This window comes from Oryx dammah, unplaced genomic scaffold, assembly GCF_014754425.2.
Source record: "Oryx dammah isolate SB20612 unplaced genomic scaffold, SCBI_Odam_1.1 HiC_scaffold_12, whole genome shotgun sequence".
In the NCBI taxonomy this organism is placed as follows: Eukaryota; Metazoa; Chordata; class Mammalia; order Artiodactyla; family Bovidae; genus Oryx; species Oryx dammah.
The window spans coordinates 64602683-64618914 of record NW_024070196.1 but is presented as its reverse complement, the minus strand read 5'-3'; the positions used below and the strand labels follow the sequence as shown (position 1 = coordinate 64618914).

At 52.6% G+C, this 16232-nt stretch overlaps 1 protein-coding gene and 1 long non-coding RNA gene across 4 annotated transcripts in view; one reads left to right on the top strand and one right to left on the bottom strand.

Annotated features, from left to right (window-relative positions):
• The window catches only part of KIAA1671 (KIAA1671 ortholog), a 131944-nt gene that overhangs the window by 17201 nt on the left and 98511 nt on the right, over positions 1–16232 (bottom strand). The gene's annotated exons all lie outside the window — the stretch shown is intronic.
• Positions 4563–8127, top strand: LOC120871208. Its single transcript, XR_005722977.1, has 3 exons — positions 4563–4601; positions 6958–7048; positions 7642–8127. It is a non-coding gene; the product is annotated as an uncharacterized LOC120871208 (long non-coding RNA).

Here is a 16232-nt window from a genome sequence, read left to right as displayed (position 1 = left end):
GGAGGCAGGGCTGTTGGAGCCAAAGCCAGGCAAACTGGGGTGAAGGGGTCACTCTCCCAGGTCCTGTGTGGGTACCACCCTGCCCGGGGCAAACTTCTTTCCATCTTCGGTGCTCCCAGGACTTCTCAGTCTAGTTGGGGCTAAGATGCCGTGCTCCCGGTGCAGGGGGGCCTGGGTTCGATCCTTGGTCAGGGAACTAGATCCTGAATACCACAACCAAGCGTTTGCATGCCATAACTAAAGATCCTGCATGCTGTAACTAAGACCCAGGGCAGCTAAATAAACAAACGAAAAGCCCCCAAGAGACGGGGATCTCTGAGGGATGAGTGAGGGAGCAAGGGCCCCTGGAAATCAGAACGGCAAGCTTCTAAGGCTGCCGAGGGTGGAATCAGGGCAGGAGGCAGGGGAACACTTCCTGACCTCCTTTGGAAGGCTCTGGACGGCAGGCTGGGGGTGGAGGAGTATATGGTGCTCAGCAAAAAACACATTGGCTTCCGTGTGTCCCCATTTGTGGGCCTTCCTGCAGAGGTTTAAGATTCGTGCTCAGGGATGTGGAATCCCTGAAGGCAGGGAGGGAGGTCTGCTCCCCGCACTGCTAAAGCCAGACTCGGGATTCTGGAAGGCAGCATCCCCGACTCCCCTGCCACTCTCACCCCCGTGTTGGGTCAACCTCTAAGCCCTTCAAAGTCTCTCGGGAACATTCCGTCCAAACCCAGCCAGCTCTGCGGCTCCCCTGCCTCCTTCACCTCTGGTCCCTTCCCAGACATTCTCTTCCCATAACAGTTTCCAAAGCTGAACTCGAAGCCTGCAGGGTCCTTGCTCGGAACCCTTCAGTAGCTCTCCAGAGTCAAGTCCAAACACCGGACGGATGGCTTGTGGGACCTTCACTGGTGGGGCTCTTTCTCCACTGTCCCTTGTCCCTCTCCTACCCCCAGACCCTCCCAGCCCCTCTTTCTGGCTGCTCCAGCCCTCCTTCACCTCGGGACCTGCTGGAGCAGCCACCACCTCTTGGCTCTCATTCAAATTTCAGCTTCAGCTTCCTTGGCTCTTCCTCCAGGAAGCCTTCCCTGAACTCCCCCTCACCCAAGGCTGGCTCAGGAGCCCCCAGCTCCCGTTCCCTCGGCTTCAGGTCTCTACACCTATGTTGTCCAACACGACAGCCACATGTGGCTGTTTACATTAATTAAAACTTGAAAAATACAAAGAATCCAGTTCTTCAGTGGCTCTAACTACATTTCAAGGGCTCCGTAGCCACATGTGGCTGCCACATTGAGCAGCATGGATAGAGTACATGTCAGACATAGCAGAAAGTTTCCAGTGAAGAGCACGGCTGTAGAACGTCCCACAATATATTCATTATAATTGACCTGTTTCTTTTCATTCTCCCTCGGACAAGTACTATCTCTGGAGCCAGGATGCCTGGATTTGAAGCCAGGCTCCATCGCATGGTGGCTGGGTGACCTTGGGCAAGTCACTTAACCGCTCTGGGCCTTAGTGTCTGGACAAAGCAGATGTTAAGTATTTGGTTGAATGCCATCTCGTTCACTGCGTCTTAACACTGAACCCCCAAATCTGGAGTACTCCCGGGTGAGGGTCATCTCAGGAAATTCATCTTGTTGGTGAGACTCAAACAAGCGGGCTGTGTGTCAGCACTTCCTTCTGCTCGCCTGCTGGTCAGCTTCTACCACATGTCTCATTGTGACAGACCCTGGCGGTCCTTCAAGTCAGCAAGGCTTGATCTTCACTCTCAAGGGCACAAGGCCTCAACAAGACCACAGAAAGGGTCCACAACTCTCTAGAACTTGCTGAAAGTCAGGTTTTTAAAATTAGCTTTAAGGCAGAGTGTTTTTCCAAATCAGCTTTGCCTCACAGGCTGCCATAAAAACCCCCCACTGCCTGCAGGGGAGAACGTATCTACAAGGCGGTCTGAAAATACACGATGGCTAAAGAGAAGAGTTGTCTGAGGAACACATGTGTCCAAATTAGCTGCCCCCTGCCACTTGGCATCTACTCCTGATGGATAGCAAACAGCCACAATCCAAATTTTAGCTGCCATTTGCCACACGAGGTCATCACAACTTAACATTTAGATCTCCAAGGACTCCTCTGAGTCCATCTGATTGGCCTTTTCAGACGAGAAACTTTTTCAAATGAGAAAGTCAGAGGCATAGGCTGCTTACAGTGAGCCTGGAACCCAGGTTTGGGCTTCTTCCACACACAACCCCAACCTTTTCCAGGATACTTCAAGAGGCTCAGGTGAGGAAATGCATGTTAAAGTGCTCTAAGAAGGCTAACTCGCCGAGATTTAAAATGAGAACTTGGCAAATTTAAAAACCACCTGCATGGGGACTTCGCTGGTGGTCCAGTGGCGAAGATCCCACACCTTCTGCTACAGAGAGTGCGGGTTTGATCCTAATCCGGGGACTGAAATCCACATGCAGCGAGGCACGGCAAAATGATAATGATAATAATAATAATAATAATAATAATTAACTAGAGCAAAACCACTCGCTCAGACTAGGTCGCCAAGCCCCCAAGCTGGTGGTGGGTGAAAATTCTGGGCCCTTGTCTTACAGACAAACACGACCGCCTCAGCCCAGGACAGATGATGGACAACTTTCTAACACCCAGGCTGGGGAGACCAGCCTAACAGACGCCTTTGAGGGCTGTGTTTAAACAAGCGGTAACACATGTCCTGAAATTTAAAACGTGCTCACCCTTGACTCAGCCAGTTTAGTTCCAGAAATTTATCTCAAGAGAATCATCAGACACGCTCGCCAAGATCTGTGAACATGGATGCTTCCCCATGGGAGCCCAAAGATTGCAAAATATTGCAAATACTGGAATCGTCCTAAACATCCAACAAGACGGGGATCTGTGAAATCTCAGTTCAGCTCAGTCGCTCAGTCGTGTCCGACTCTTTGCGACCCCGTGGACTGCAGCACGCCAGGCTTCCCTGTCCATGACCAACTCCCAGAGCTTGCTCAGACTCATGTCCAGCGAGCTGGTGATGCCATCCAACCATCTCATCCTCTGTCGTTCCCTTCTCCTCCCGCCTTCAATCTTTCCCAGCATCAGGGTCTTTTCCGGTGATCTCTTCATTCTTTCTGGAGTTATTTGTCCACTCCTCTCCAGTAGCATATTGGGCACCTACCCACCTGAGGAGTTCATCAGTGAAATACACAGGACGAAATATCCATGTGGTGGAATAAACACAGCCAAGGAAAAGGATGCTCAGAAAGACTCCTGAGTATCACAGAAAGCTGTCTGTCTTCTCCGAGCAAACAATCGTATTTTTTTTCCCCCAAAGTCAGATCCCTTTTTTATATGTAGGTGAAAAAACCACGCATTATGTTGTGATACCAGCTTTGTGAAGACAGATGTATAAATGCATGTGAGAATAGGCAAAGGAGATCTCTGGAAGTTTTCAGAGAAAACTGTAACCAGTGACACTACCTGCAGTGAGGAAACGGGCTTTTTTTTTTTTTTGCCACACCACCATGCAGTGTGTGGGATCTTAGCTCTCCGTTCAGGGACTGAACCCGCGCCCCACCCGGCCACAGTGAAAGCATGGAGTCTTAATCACCAGGGAAGTCCCTGTCTCTCTATTATTGATGATGATTTTATTTAGGATCCACATTTGTGATTTTGGATCCCAGTATCAGCAGATGATAAAATGAAATAAAATCCATTAAACCATTCCTGCAACTCTATCATATGGACACATCCCCATTTAAGAACAAATCAGAAGAGGATTCTTCATTTGTTCATCTCTACCAGAGCCCAGCAAACTCTGCCTATCAAGGGCCAGATAGTAAATATTTGGCGCTTTGTGGGTCATGGGGTCTGTCTCAGCTTCTGCCTTGCTGTTACCATGTCAGCAGCACGGATGATGTCTGTGTTCCAATAAAACTTTATTTACAAAACAGGTGGCTGGGGACTTCCCCGGTGGTCTAGCAGCTAACACTGCAAGCTCCCAATGCAGGGGGCCAGGTTTCCAGCTCTGGTCTGGGAACTAGATCCCACATGCCACAACTAAATGTTAAAAAACAAACAAACCCAGGTGGCTGACTGCTCACTGACACCCTTTAGACTGTCGGCTGCATGAAAATGGGGACTCTTTCACCCACTGCTGCACCCAGAGCTTAGAACCACACCAGGCCTGGAGTACGTGTTGACTAAATATTTGCTGGAAGAATATGCTTCTGAAAATAACTTTTTTTTGCATGGAACAGGTGTGAGCTCCTTAAGCAGAAAAGGCCATGTCATTAGGGAGGGGGTGACGGTAAGTGAGAATATGACCCCTGCATGTATTTCGGGGTGTCTGACACATCCATCTAGGAAAGGAGCCTGAGTCAGGGAGGTGCTGGGTGGCCCGCAGCTGACGGGGCAAATCCGAGCAATTCCCCTCCCCCTCTGCAACTGGACACTGTCAGCTGGGCAGGGTACCCCGGGGTCATGGGGCCCACGCTGTCCAGGGCGACACCGGCTCCGTCCCAGTGCCCCCAGGGCCTGGAGGCACCTCCTTGCCTTGTGCCGGATCAGACTTGCACAACGGCTGAGCAGTAACAATAACAACAACATCGAGAGCTGGCACTACGGTAAGCACGGCTGAATATCCCGGCCTTTCCCTCTGCCGTCGCAGGCTCCTGCACAGGAAGCCTTAGGCCTTGCGGGAACTGTCATTTTACAGGGGAGGAGACTGAGGTCCAGAGAGGGGACCTGACACACCCAAGGCCACACAGAAGGTGGGTGGAGCTGGGCTTCGGGTCTGCCTGACACTCAGGCCCTAAAGTGCTCCCCCGAACTGCTGCATTCTCCCAGCTCTGGCTCGACATGGAGAGCTCCGTGGGGCCCTCAGTGATCATTTCACAGATGGGAAAACCGAGGGCCAGGGAGAGGAAAGGATGCCAGGCCAGGCCAAGAATCCAGGTCTCCTGAGTCCCTGGCCTGTGCCTGGTCACCGCAGGGCAGTCCAAGCTGCACCCAGGTGGGGCCTCAGGCCCAGGGAGGGGAGAAGGGGGGGCGGCAGGCTGAGGTTGGGCCGAGTCCCCCAGGAGTCTCCCATCTACCTGGACCCCCAACTCCAGGCTCTTATCTACTTTTTTTTTTTTTTTTGTCTCGCCACAAGGCATGTGGGATCTTAGCCCCTTGACCGAGGATCGAACCCGTACCCGATGCATTGGAAGCGCAGAGTTTTAACCACTGGACCAGCAGGGAAGCCGCCCGGGCTCTTATCTTAAAACCCTGGCTGCCCCACTGTGGCTGCGGGGCCCAGTGTTCTCCTCCTCACCCCTCCTTTGTGCTGCAGCCACACTCAGGCACCGTCACAGCCCAGGCCTGCTGCCCAGCTCTTCGCCTGGCCAAGGGCAGCGAGTGGCAGCCCCCAGGAGCAGCTTCCCCGGCCAAGCCGAGGTCCTGTCCTGGTCCCGCTGAACCCGGGCCTTGGCTGGGGGTTCTCAACACTTGGACGGGTCCTTGGGTGCCTGTTCCTCCCAGTGCCCACGACCTCCCAGAGGAGAGCTGCATCGTGTCACACTGCCTTCTCGGTGCTTAGTCACAGGACCTGGCACAGAGCACGTGCTCACTGAATGGGAAGGAAGGAAGGTGGGGAGGAACAGGGAAGAAAGGAGAGAAGGAGAGCCAGGTAAGGCAGTCGGGTCAGAAGGAAGTGGGCAGGAACGGGGCAGCACAGAGCCCTCAAAACTCCTGATGTTGGCAGCAAACTCGCACGGTGTCCCTCCCTGGGGACTTGTGTCCCAGCTAGGAGCCCACAGTGTCCCCCTGTCCCCAGGCTGCTGGAGGTAGTGCTTCCCGGGGAAGCACTGGTTTCTGACCCCTCTCAATGCGCTCTGGAAACAGTTATGCAGCCTGGCCAGGTGTGGCTAGGTGTGGCCAGGTGTAGTCAGGTATAGCCAGGTGTGGCCAGTGTGGCACACTGTGGTGGCTTGGACGGGGGTTACAGCCAAGGCGGAGAGAGAGCAAGACAGAAACCGAGAGAACACAACCAGGACCATGAAGCATGCGGACATGGGCACAGACAGAGAGGGCGGCTCTGACGAGCTGGAGGTGGGGCGTGCCCTGAGACTGGCAGGTCGGGGGCAAATTCAGCTCTGCCTCTTGGTAGCTGCGAGCAAATCTCAAACCTCGATTTTCCCATCTGTAAAATGGGGGTGGGGGATGTTGGGAGAATCTTGTAAAATGTCTGGTGAGAGCTGCACACGCCAGGCACGTGAAAAGGACCAAACAGATACCAGTTGAGATGATGGTGATAACAACGATAAATAACATCCACTGTTTAGTTCCCCAAAGCGTCGGTTTAACAGTCTAACAAGGTGCTACGATGCCCTAAGGAGGCCTGACTGCCCCATCACGTAGCTGAGAGCAAAGGGGTTGTCTTCACTGGATCCCTCACTATCTCCCCTGACCCCGACATGAGCCAGCTGCTCTCCTGCGTCCCGCAGTGAGCCCGCCACAGGCTCTTCCAGCACACCCTCCCTCCCCAGGGCCAAGCAGGGCGGGCAGGCTACAGAACCAGGTCTGGCAGAGACACGCTGTCTCCACGGGACAAGTGTGTCACCTGAAGGGCGGGAAGGCGTGCTGGCAGCGGCCCTTCAGGAGGCATGCCTGGTTACAGAGTGCCCTGCAGGCCGCCAGGGAGTGGGGGTGCTTCCTGGTGGCCCCCACCACATCCACCTCCGAGTCAATAAACAGAAAGGACAGCTGTGATGGGGGGGCCCGGGCTCCCGCTGGCCTTGGGGGTGGGGTCTCCCAGACTCCGGAAGCCAGATGGGCACCCTGCGCTCTGGGTGTTGGGGGTGAGTAGACGATGGAAGAAGTAATGACTGGGAACACATGTAAGGAGCACCCACTGCACACCCGGCACCAAGTCAGATTCCTTATGTGTGCCGTCCAATTAAACCCCTGAGTTGACGCTTTAACACGCCCATTTCACAGGTGGACAGGCACAACAGGAAAGGACGCTGATACTGCCCTCTCTGTGTGCCCACCTGCTGCAACTCATCCTCCCAACAACCCTAAGAGGCAGGTACTGCGAACTAGCCCCACTTTCCGGATGAAAAGACCGAGGCCCAGGGAGGTGAAGCCACTTGCCCAGGGTCTCAGGAGGGGGTGAAGGAGCCCGATTCAAACCCAGGTGGCTCCAAGTCTATGGCCGGTGATGCCCCATCCCACTAAGTCCCGCTGTGACTGCACCCAGGAAACACCCACCCCAGGCCTGCTGAGAATGAGGCCCTGTCTGTCGGACTGTGAGCTCCCTGAGGGTAGGCAATGTGGTCTGTTCACCCTCAGACCATCAAGGCAAGACACAGCCCCGCCAGTGGTCTGTGAATGAATGGTCTAGAGTGAATGAGGGGTCTAGAGTGAATGAGTGAGTGTGTGAATGAATGGGCGAGTCACTGGATAAACAACCCACAGGTGATCCCTGGCCCCCTTTCTCATGCCATGAACAATACTGTGATCTATTCAAAGCTTCTTGGTACATCCCAGGACTGTTTTTATATATGCTATTAAAGTTTAATTTCTGTTACTTTTTAAAAATAAGTCTTTCTTCTAAGACACCCCGTTCAGTGTGCTGACAAACAGTGAAGGCAGTCTGGTGACAATGATTTTTTTTTTAAGGTGCAAATGAAAGAGATTGGCCCAGGAATGGAGGACAACCAACCCCCACCCGCCCTAGATAACCAGGAACCTTCCTGCAGGGGGAGAGGAAAGAGCTTAGAACATTCTGGAAGTCCTGAGATACTTTTACACAGACCAATTCAAATTCCTTTTCAGCCTAAAGTTCTATTAATAAAAGGCCTACAGTTCTAAGGTTAAAGAGGAGTCAAGAGAAAAAGGAATGTGGTTTCTTCCAAATGTATCTTTATGTTTTAAAATTACAGAACCAACCATAGCATGGAATACTTTTCAACTGTTGAAAAGAATGAGGAAGATATGTGTCCTGATATGGAATGACTTCCAAGATACACTGTCAAGCGAATAAGGCGAGGCTGGAAACAACAGGTGGAGAGGGGAAGGATATATATGTAAATATTTGAAAATGCATAGGGCATGTGAGGAGGACACAGGAAAGCTGTCATCACACTTGTCTCTGCGAGGGGAACCGAGTGATGGGGGGTGGGGGGGAGAGGGAGGCCCAGTTTTAAAATTCCACTTCTTCTTGTATTTTGTAACACTTGCGGTTGTTAGCTTTTAAAAATAAATGTCAAAAATGTACAATCCCATGTGAATATAGAATTCATGTTTCCGAGCATCTCCTCTTCAGGGGATCTGTCCCACCCACCCTGACTCGGCTCCTCTTGGAAAGATTCTTAAAACAGTCTCTCAGGCAAATTTGACTCTTTTTTTTGAAACATCACATGTCAAAACATCTCTCTCATGTTTATTTCAGGCGAGGCCTCAGCTTGTCGGGTGACAGAATTGCAGCCTTGATGTGCCACTGTGAACCCAGGGAGGAAGCAGGGAGCTGGTGTGTCTCCCCAGATCCTGCGGGATCGCTCCTCAACAGGCCTCGGCCACCACCTCCACCACGTCTGAGGCTGTTGGGCACACTGCGGGGCCACAGCATTGCTCCACCGCCCCTGCTTTTGGCGATTCACCTAGCGGGTACACACACGTGTGCATGCACACACATACACACCCAGATGTATACAACACAAATAAATACACATGCAAATATATATACAAACACGTGCTCTGTTGCTCCATCATGCCCAGCTCTTCGTGACCACATGAACTGTAGCCCACCAAAGCTCCTCTGTCTATGGGTTTGCCAGGCAAGAATAGTGGAGTGGGTTGCCATTCCGTTCTCCAGGGCATATTCCCAACCCAGGGATCGAACCCGCGTCTCCTCTGGCTCCTGCACTGGCAGGCAGATTCTTTACCACTATACACAAAAAAGTACATAAATACACACACACACACACACACACACACAAACGCAAACACACATACACAGAAAACACACAAACACACAAAATACACAGAACACACATAACAACACACACACACACACACACACACACACGCATCAACGCACAAGCCCAAGGATGCTCGCAGCGACAGCATCGATTTTGGTTACCAGCAAGCACAGCCCAGGTGTTTTTCCGTAAGGGCACCTGTAAACAGTTTATCCCTGCAAGGGCACCTGTCCTGCCGTTAAGAACAGTGAAGCAGAATTCTAAGCACTGATGAGGAGTGATGTCAAAGCTCTCTCTGATGGAAAGGTTTACTAGGAATGAGGAGCAGACAGTCCTGCCTTACAACATCCCCTTGGTCACTCGTGTGTTCATTCCTAGTCATGTCTGACTCTGGGACCCCTTGGACTGCAGCCCGCCAGGCTCCTCTGTCCATGAGATTCTCCAGGCAAGAGTAATGGAGTGGGTGGCCATCTCCTCCTCCAGAGGACCTTCCTGACCCGGGGGGTGGAACCCGCATCTCCTTCGGCTCCTGCCCTGCAGGCAGGCTCTTTACCGCTGAGCTATCAGGGAAGCTCCTGGAGCAAACTGGGCCCCATGATTAATGATTTCCCTGGGGACTTCTCTGGCGGTCCAGTGGTTAAGAATCCGCCTGCCAATGCATGGGACACGGGTTGGGTCACTGGTCCAGGAAGATCCCACATGCTGTGGGGCAGCTAAACCCGTGTGCCACAACTACTGCAGCCCGCTCGCCCCAGAGCCCGTGTGCCCTGCAGCCTGAGTGCCCCGGAGCCCGTGTGCCCTGCAGCCCGCTCGCCCCAGAGCCCGTGTGCCCTGCAGCCTGAGTGCCCCGGAGCCCATGTGCCCCAGAGCCCGCATGCCCTGCAGCCTGAGTGCCCCGGAGCCCGCATGCCCTGCAGCTCGCGTGCCCCGGAGCCCGTGTGCCCTGCAGCTCGCGTGCCCCAGAGCCTGCATGCCCTGCAGCCTGAGTGCCCCGGAGCCCGTGTGCCCTGTAGCCCATGTGCCCTGCCCTGCAGCTCACGTGCCCTGGAGCCCGTGCTCCACAACAAGAGAAGCCACAACAACGAGAAGCCTGCAAACCATAACGAAGACCCGGCGCAGCCAAAACTGAATAAAGAAATAAGTGAAATGAAAATGATTTCCTGTCCCAGGTACCCAAAGTACCGAGGGGCTCCAGACAGAGGGGGAAGAGGGCAGGCACAGGGGGTCAGGAGGGGCGGCTGACAGAGGGCACGTGACATGGCCCAGGCCTTGAAAAGTGGATCCAACTGAACAGGCTGGGAGAAGAAGACAGCACAGGCACCGGGACAGCCTGCGGGAGGGAGAAGCGGACGCTGCCTTTACGAAGAGCAGGCTATGCTGCAGACAGGACAGCCCTGTGCCTGCCGTTCACCCTGCAGAGCGGCCCTGCAGGGGAAGCTTGCAGCCCCCCAGGAGGGGTGTGAGGCAGGGGCTGAGCTGGAAGCTCTCTGCCATCGCTGGGCCTGGCGGCTCCCTTGTTGATGAGTGCCTGCCCTGGTGCAGGAGGAAAACCAGTTGGGAAGCTGCTGCATTGCCCAGGACAGAGCCAAGGGCTCCGTTTCCTCCTGGTGCCCAGCCCAGTCTGTGGTTTTGTTCAAAGGCCCTGCCCAGGGTCCAGGGTGCTGCCTATTCTAACTCACAGCTCAGCTCCAACCACCCTTGCCTCCTAGTCCAGCCCTTGGGAAGCCAGAGGCCCTGGAAAACACTTGGTGGATGGTGTCTCTTTGGCCAACTTGAAGCGGCAGCACCCAGGTCGGGGCAGAACTGCCTGCTGCAGGGTCCCGTCCACACATCACCTGACTCAGTGGGTCACAAGTGGGTGAGAGAGCTTGGAAGCCTCTGTCGTGAGCTCCAGGACACAGGAGCCGGGCCCACGCACGGCTCCAGGCCAGTTTACCACTGGCAGCTGGCCAAGCCCAGAGATGTGTTCAGACAGACAGCACACCTTGGTCAAAGCCTATAAATGAAATAATAGGCCCATTTGGAAGGAGCTGGTGCTGATGCAAGCTTTTGGGCATGCTGGATAAAGCCCTGAGTACCCTTGGGGCCAGGACCCAGTTAGCAGGACCTGCTCAAGGTGGAGACAGCATCCAGGCATGGGACCCTGAGCACCCAGGCACTTTGGGTCATCCTGGGTGAGCATGGACCACAGCCAAGTGTCAAGAAACACACTTTACCACATCAGCCCCCAAACAGTCCTCTCACCAATCTGGGAGGTGGGTTTTAGCATCCCAACTCCTAAACCAGGGACCAGATGCATTCCAAACTCAGGACAACTCAGATTTTTAGCAAGGCAACAAGCAGACATACTGTATATTAGGAGGAAGCCTCAGTGGAATCTAGAGGAGGGTTTCCCAGTCTAGCAAGTTCGGCACATTGTAGGGAGAGGGGCTTTTGCTGTGCCCTGGAGGAAGCCAGCAGCATTCCTGGTCTGTACTCACCGATGTTAACTGTAACCCCTTCCCCACAGCTGAGACAACCCAAACTGTTTCCAGACATTGCCAAGTGTCCCTGGGGAGCAAAGTCACCCCTGGTTGAGAATCGCTGGTCTAGGTCCATGCATCCTCTACAGAGAAACTGGTTCTTGGTGGGGACCCTATAAATATAAGGTATAAAGCACAGATATGCATATAGTACACGTACAGATAGGTTGCCCAGGTGACTCAGTGGTAAAAAAGTCCACTTGCCAATGCAGGAGACATGGGTTCAACCCCTGGGTCAGGAAGATCCCCTGGAGAAGGAAATGGCAACCCACTCCAGGATTCTTGCCTGGAGAATCCCATGGACAGAGAGGAGCCTGAAGGGCTATAGTTCATGGGGTTGCAAAGAGTGGGACACAACTGAGCACGCACTCATGCACACATACAGATATACAATGGCATCTGGATATTAAAATCTCATGGAAAGGCAAGTAAGAAAAAATGTTATAAAACTGCCCTTCAGGGGAATTCCCTGATGGTCCAGTGGTTAGGGCTCCGGGCTTCCACTGCCGGGGGGCACGGGTTCGATCCCTGGTTGAGAGGGAGATAAGATCGCACAAGCTGCACAGGGTAGCCAAAAAAAAAAAAAAAAAAAAAAAACCCCACAGAGAGTGAAAAAGGCCCTTTTGGGGATGATAACTTTGAAAAAATACTCCCAAACCTGGGTAAGTACTGTTGAAAGGCAACCACAAATGTATTAGCATTTCCGCAGCAAAGTGCAGGAATAGTCACACCATACTGTTAATAGCCTCCTGTCAGCACGCTGGGAGAGGGTGGTTTTGCCACAAATGAGGGAGGGCTTTGTGGATTTCAGAATGGTGGATGAGGGTTGCATACCTTTTACACAAGGGAGAACCGGAGGCTCAGAGAAAATAAGAGACTTGCCTGCGTGGGTGCATGCGTGCTCACCCCAAGGTCCAGCTGACACCAGAGGGATTTAATCAAATCCTGTGCTGCACGGGCTCTTGGCCTGCATCCCTGTCACCCCACTTCGAAAGGTCACTCTGATTATGCAGGTGATGTTTACTGTCGCGTTCTTTGTAAGGCAAAAGGACTGGAATCAACCTGTGTGTCCCAAATCCATCTGGGCCTGGCTGAATAAAGTGGGCATGACCTGCAACATGGACTCTACTGCAGTCGGCAGGTCCGCGGTCATGACGCGAGGGGCCAGTCACAGAAGAGAACAACGAGAGAGAACCAGGCACAAAAGCGCTCTTGCAGTATAATTCCATTTGGTTGGCCTATCTGCAAAACTATGTATATATACTGCATATATAGTTTTGCATGGATATATGGATATGCACATATAGCATACATATGCAAATATATGCAAAGGAATTATTTATATACAAGTGCTATGTGCTAAGTCGCTTCAATTGTGTCCAACTCTTACCATTCCATGGACCGTAACCTGCTAGGATCCTCTCTGTCCATGGGATTTTCTAGGCAAGAAAACTGGAGTGTGTTGCCATTTCCTCCTCCAGAGGATCTTCCCGACACGGGGATTGAATCCCTGTCTCTTAAATCTCCTGCACTGGCAGGTGGGGTTCTTTACCACTAAGGCTACCTGGGAAGCTATTCATATACGTATGTGCACGTATTATATATGCACATATATTTTGCACATATGTCTATGCATACATTTTGCATATATATTGAACATATGCAAAATATGAATGTATTTATATATACATGTGTATATATATCATATATTCTTATCAATGTATATATTTTGTGTGCAAGTGAAAGTTGCTCAGTCGTGTCCAACTCTTTGCGACCCCATGGACTGTATAGTCCATGGAATTCTCCAGGTCAGAATACTGGAGTGGGTAGCCTTTCCCTTCTCCCGGGGATCTTCCCAACCCAGGGATTGAACCTAGGTCTCCCGCATGGCAGGCGGATTCTTTACCAGCTGAGCCACAAAGGAAGCCCCAGAATACTGGAGTGGGTAGCCTATCCCTTCTCCAGGGGATCTTCCTGACCCAGGAATCAAACCGGGGCTCCTGAATTGCAGGTGGACCCTTTACCAACTGAACTATGAGGGAAGCCCTCATATATATACAAAAAAATCTTAAAAGATTTAGGGTTGAAGCATCCCCCTCTCCCTCTCCCATCTCCCCAAACTGCATTCTAAGCCTAGCATTCTCTTTGCCCACTCTTAAACACTGAGCTTCCCAAATAAAAACATGAATTAAGCATGCAGAGTGTGACGTGCTTCCTCCACCTCCATGGGGCAGCAGAGCCAAGGTACTCTTCGGCCAGGGCCGGTCTGGACTCTCCAGGTGAGAGGAAGGGGGCAGGCAGCCAGGGTCAAGATGAGGCCTTGCCCATCCAGCTCCTCGGTTCCCCAGCAGACACTGCTACACAATTTTCTCTTTTATTTCACTTTTTCTTTTTTAAAGATTTTTTCTATGTGGACCATTTTTAAAGTCTGTATTGCATTGGTTACAATATTGCTTCTGTTGTTTATGTTTTGGTTTTTCGGTTTTTTGGGGATCCTAACTCCCCAACCAGGGATCGAACCCACACCTCCCTTGCACTGGAAGGTGAAGTCTTGACCACTGGACTGCCGGGGAAGTCCCTATTTTACTTTTAAACACTGATTGTGTACTGACTGTCGACGTGGAGACCCATGCTAGGGGCATTCCTAAGTGTCATCTCCAAATGTGAAAACAAGAGGGGCTTCTCCCAATGGGTCAGGATCCGATTTTCCAGATGGGGAAACAGGTTCAAAGGGACGTGAACTGCCCACGGACGCACTGGAGTCAAATCCTGGCAGCCCAGTGTCAACCCGGCCTCCTAGGTTGCCTCCCTCACCTCCACTTTATTTATTTAAAAAGAATTTAAAAACTTTATTTGGCTTTGCTGTGCAGCATGTGGGGTCTTAGTTCCCTGACCAGGGATCAAACCCATGCCCCCCGCAGTGGGAGTGCAGAGTCTTAACCCTGGGCCACCAGGGAAGTCCCTTGCCTCCACTTTAATTCTTTAACAGCATTTAAAGAATTAAATGTTGGGAACTGCTATAGTTCCCAAATGTTTTCATGATAAATAACATTTCAGGAATCTGTTGCTGAGGCCTGGGGGAAATCTGGGAAAGACAGAGGGATTTTTTTTTCTGCCCCCTCCCCCCAAAAAAGTGCAGGCAAAGGATTTGTTTAAGCAACTCATCTGGGAAAGGCTACGTGATGTGGGAGAGTTCAACTGTCATGGGGGGTCTGAGGTCAGACAGACCTGGGTTCCAGTCCTGGCTGTGCCTCATGCCAGCTGTGTGACTGTGGGCAGCTTGGTCCACCTCTCTGAGCCCACACCTGCTTGTGACGGCTAGATCCTTTATTACTATCTATACTGTACTAGTCTTGAAAAGTGAGTGTCAGTTGCTCAGTCATATCCAACTTTTTGTGACCCCATGGACTGTACCACGCCAGGCCCCTCAGTTCATGGGATGTCCCAGGCAAGAATACTGGAGTGGGTAGCCTTTTCCTTCTCCAGGGGATCTTCCCAACCCAGGGATCAAACCCTAGTCTGCATTGCCGGCAGATTCTGTACTGTCCGGGCCACCAGGGAAGTACTAGTCTTAGATTCTACCGAGTACTGCTGAGATGGCCCTGCCATCGAAGCACCTCCTGACCAGTGTGAAGTTCACTTTCTGCACAGATAGCCTTCCCAGGGTGTCACTGGGTTTTTTTTATATGCAGTTTACAAACAGGCTTGCATATCCACCTGTGCACGCTCGTGCACACCACTGGCCCAGAATGACTCTGCTCTTTTGCCTGGGTTTTTTCACTCAGTGGAGGAGCTGATTGGGACCTCACCTTGGGTGCAAAGAATTCAAATCCCCAGGAAGGGGTTGGGCACCTGGGGAGGAGGTGACGTTCAAAAGAGACGCCAGACGCTGTTTCTGCTGCCTCCCTCCTGGAGGAAGCACAGGTCAGGGGGGTCGCCAGGACCCGTCCCTCCCGGTCGGCCCCTGGGGGAATCATGGTCACTGTCACTGTCCAAGGGGAGGTCCCTGGAGGGCTCTCCACTTAAGAATCCAGCTCTGCGGCCTGTGCCGCCAGAGAGAATGAAAACAGAAGAGGATGCGGCCGAGTTCGCCTTTGAGTCTCAGCCGCCGCCCTCCACCCCCTCGGGCTTTCCAGTACTGTGATGCCTGCTGCGGCCTGACGGTTCTTTAATTCAACCCACCCACGCTGGGGAAAAAAGCCAGTGGCATTTTTTTCAGATCTTCCCCCAGCTCCCTATTTATAGCATGTTGACAGGCGAGGGATGGCTTCCAGCAATAACTGGGGAACCCACACCAGGGACCCAGGCCTCAGGTGGGCCCCGCAGCTCTCAGGTGGCTCTGGGGGCCACTGGGACCCACTCACCATCCCAAAGAGATGGCATTCCCAGGTGCACATGGCCGAGGGGACTGAAAGAAGGTTAGGTCCTCCCTGGGGGCTCAGTGGTAAAGAATCCGCCTGCTGATGCAGGAGACGCAGGTTCGATCCCTGGGTCGGGAAGGTCCCGCATGCCATGGAGCAGCTAAGCCCGTGGGTCACATCTGTTGAGCCGTGCTCTAGGGCCCAGGAGCCGCAACCACTGAAGCCCTCGCCCCCTACAGCCTGAGCTCTGCAATAAGAGAAGCCACTACAACGAGAAGCAGCCCACACACAGCAGAGTGGGCCCCGCTCTCCACATCTAGAGAAAAGCCTGGGCAGCCAGCCGTGAAGACCCAGCAAAGCCCACAATACTTTTTTTAAAAAAGCAGGCTAGCCGAGCATTATGAGAG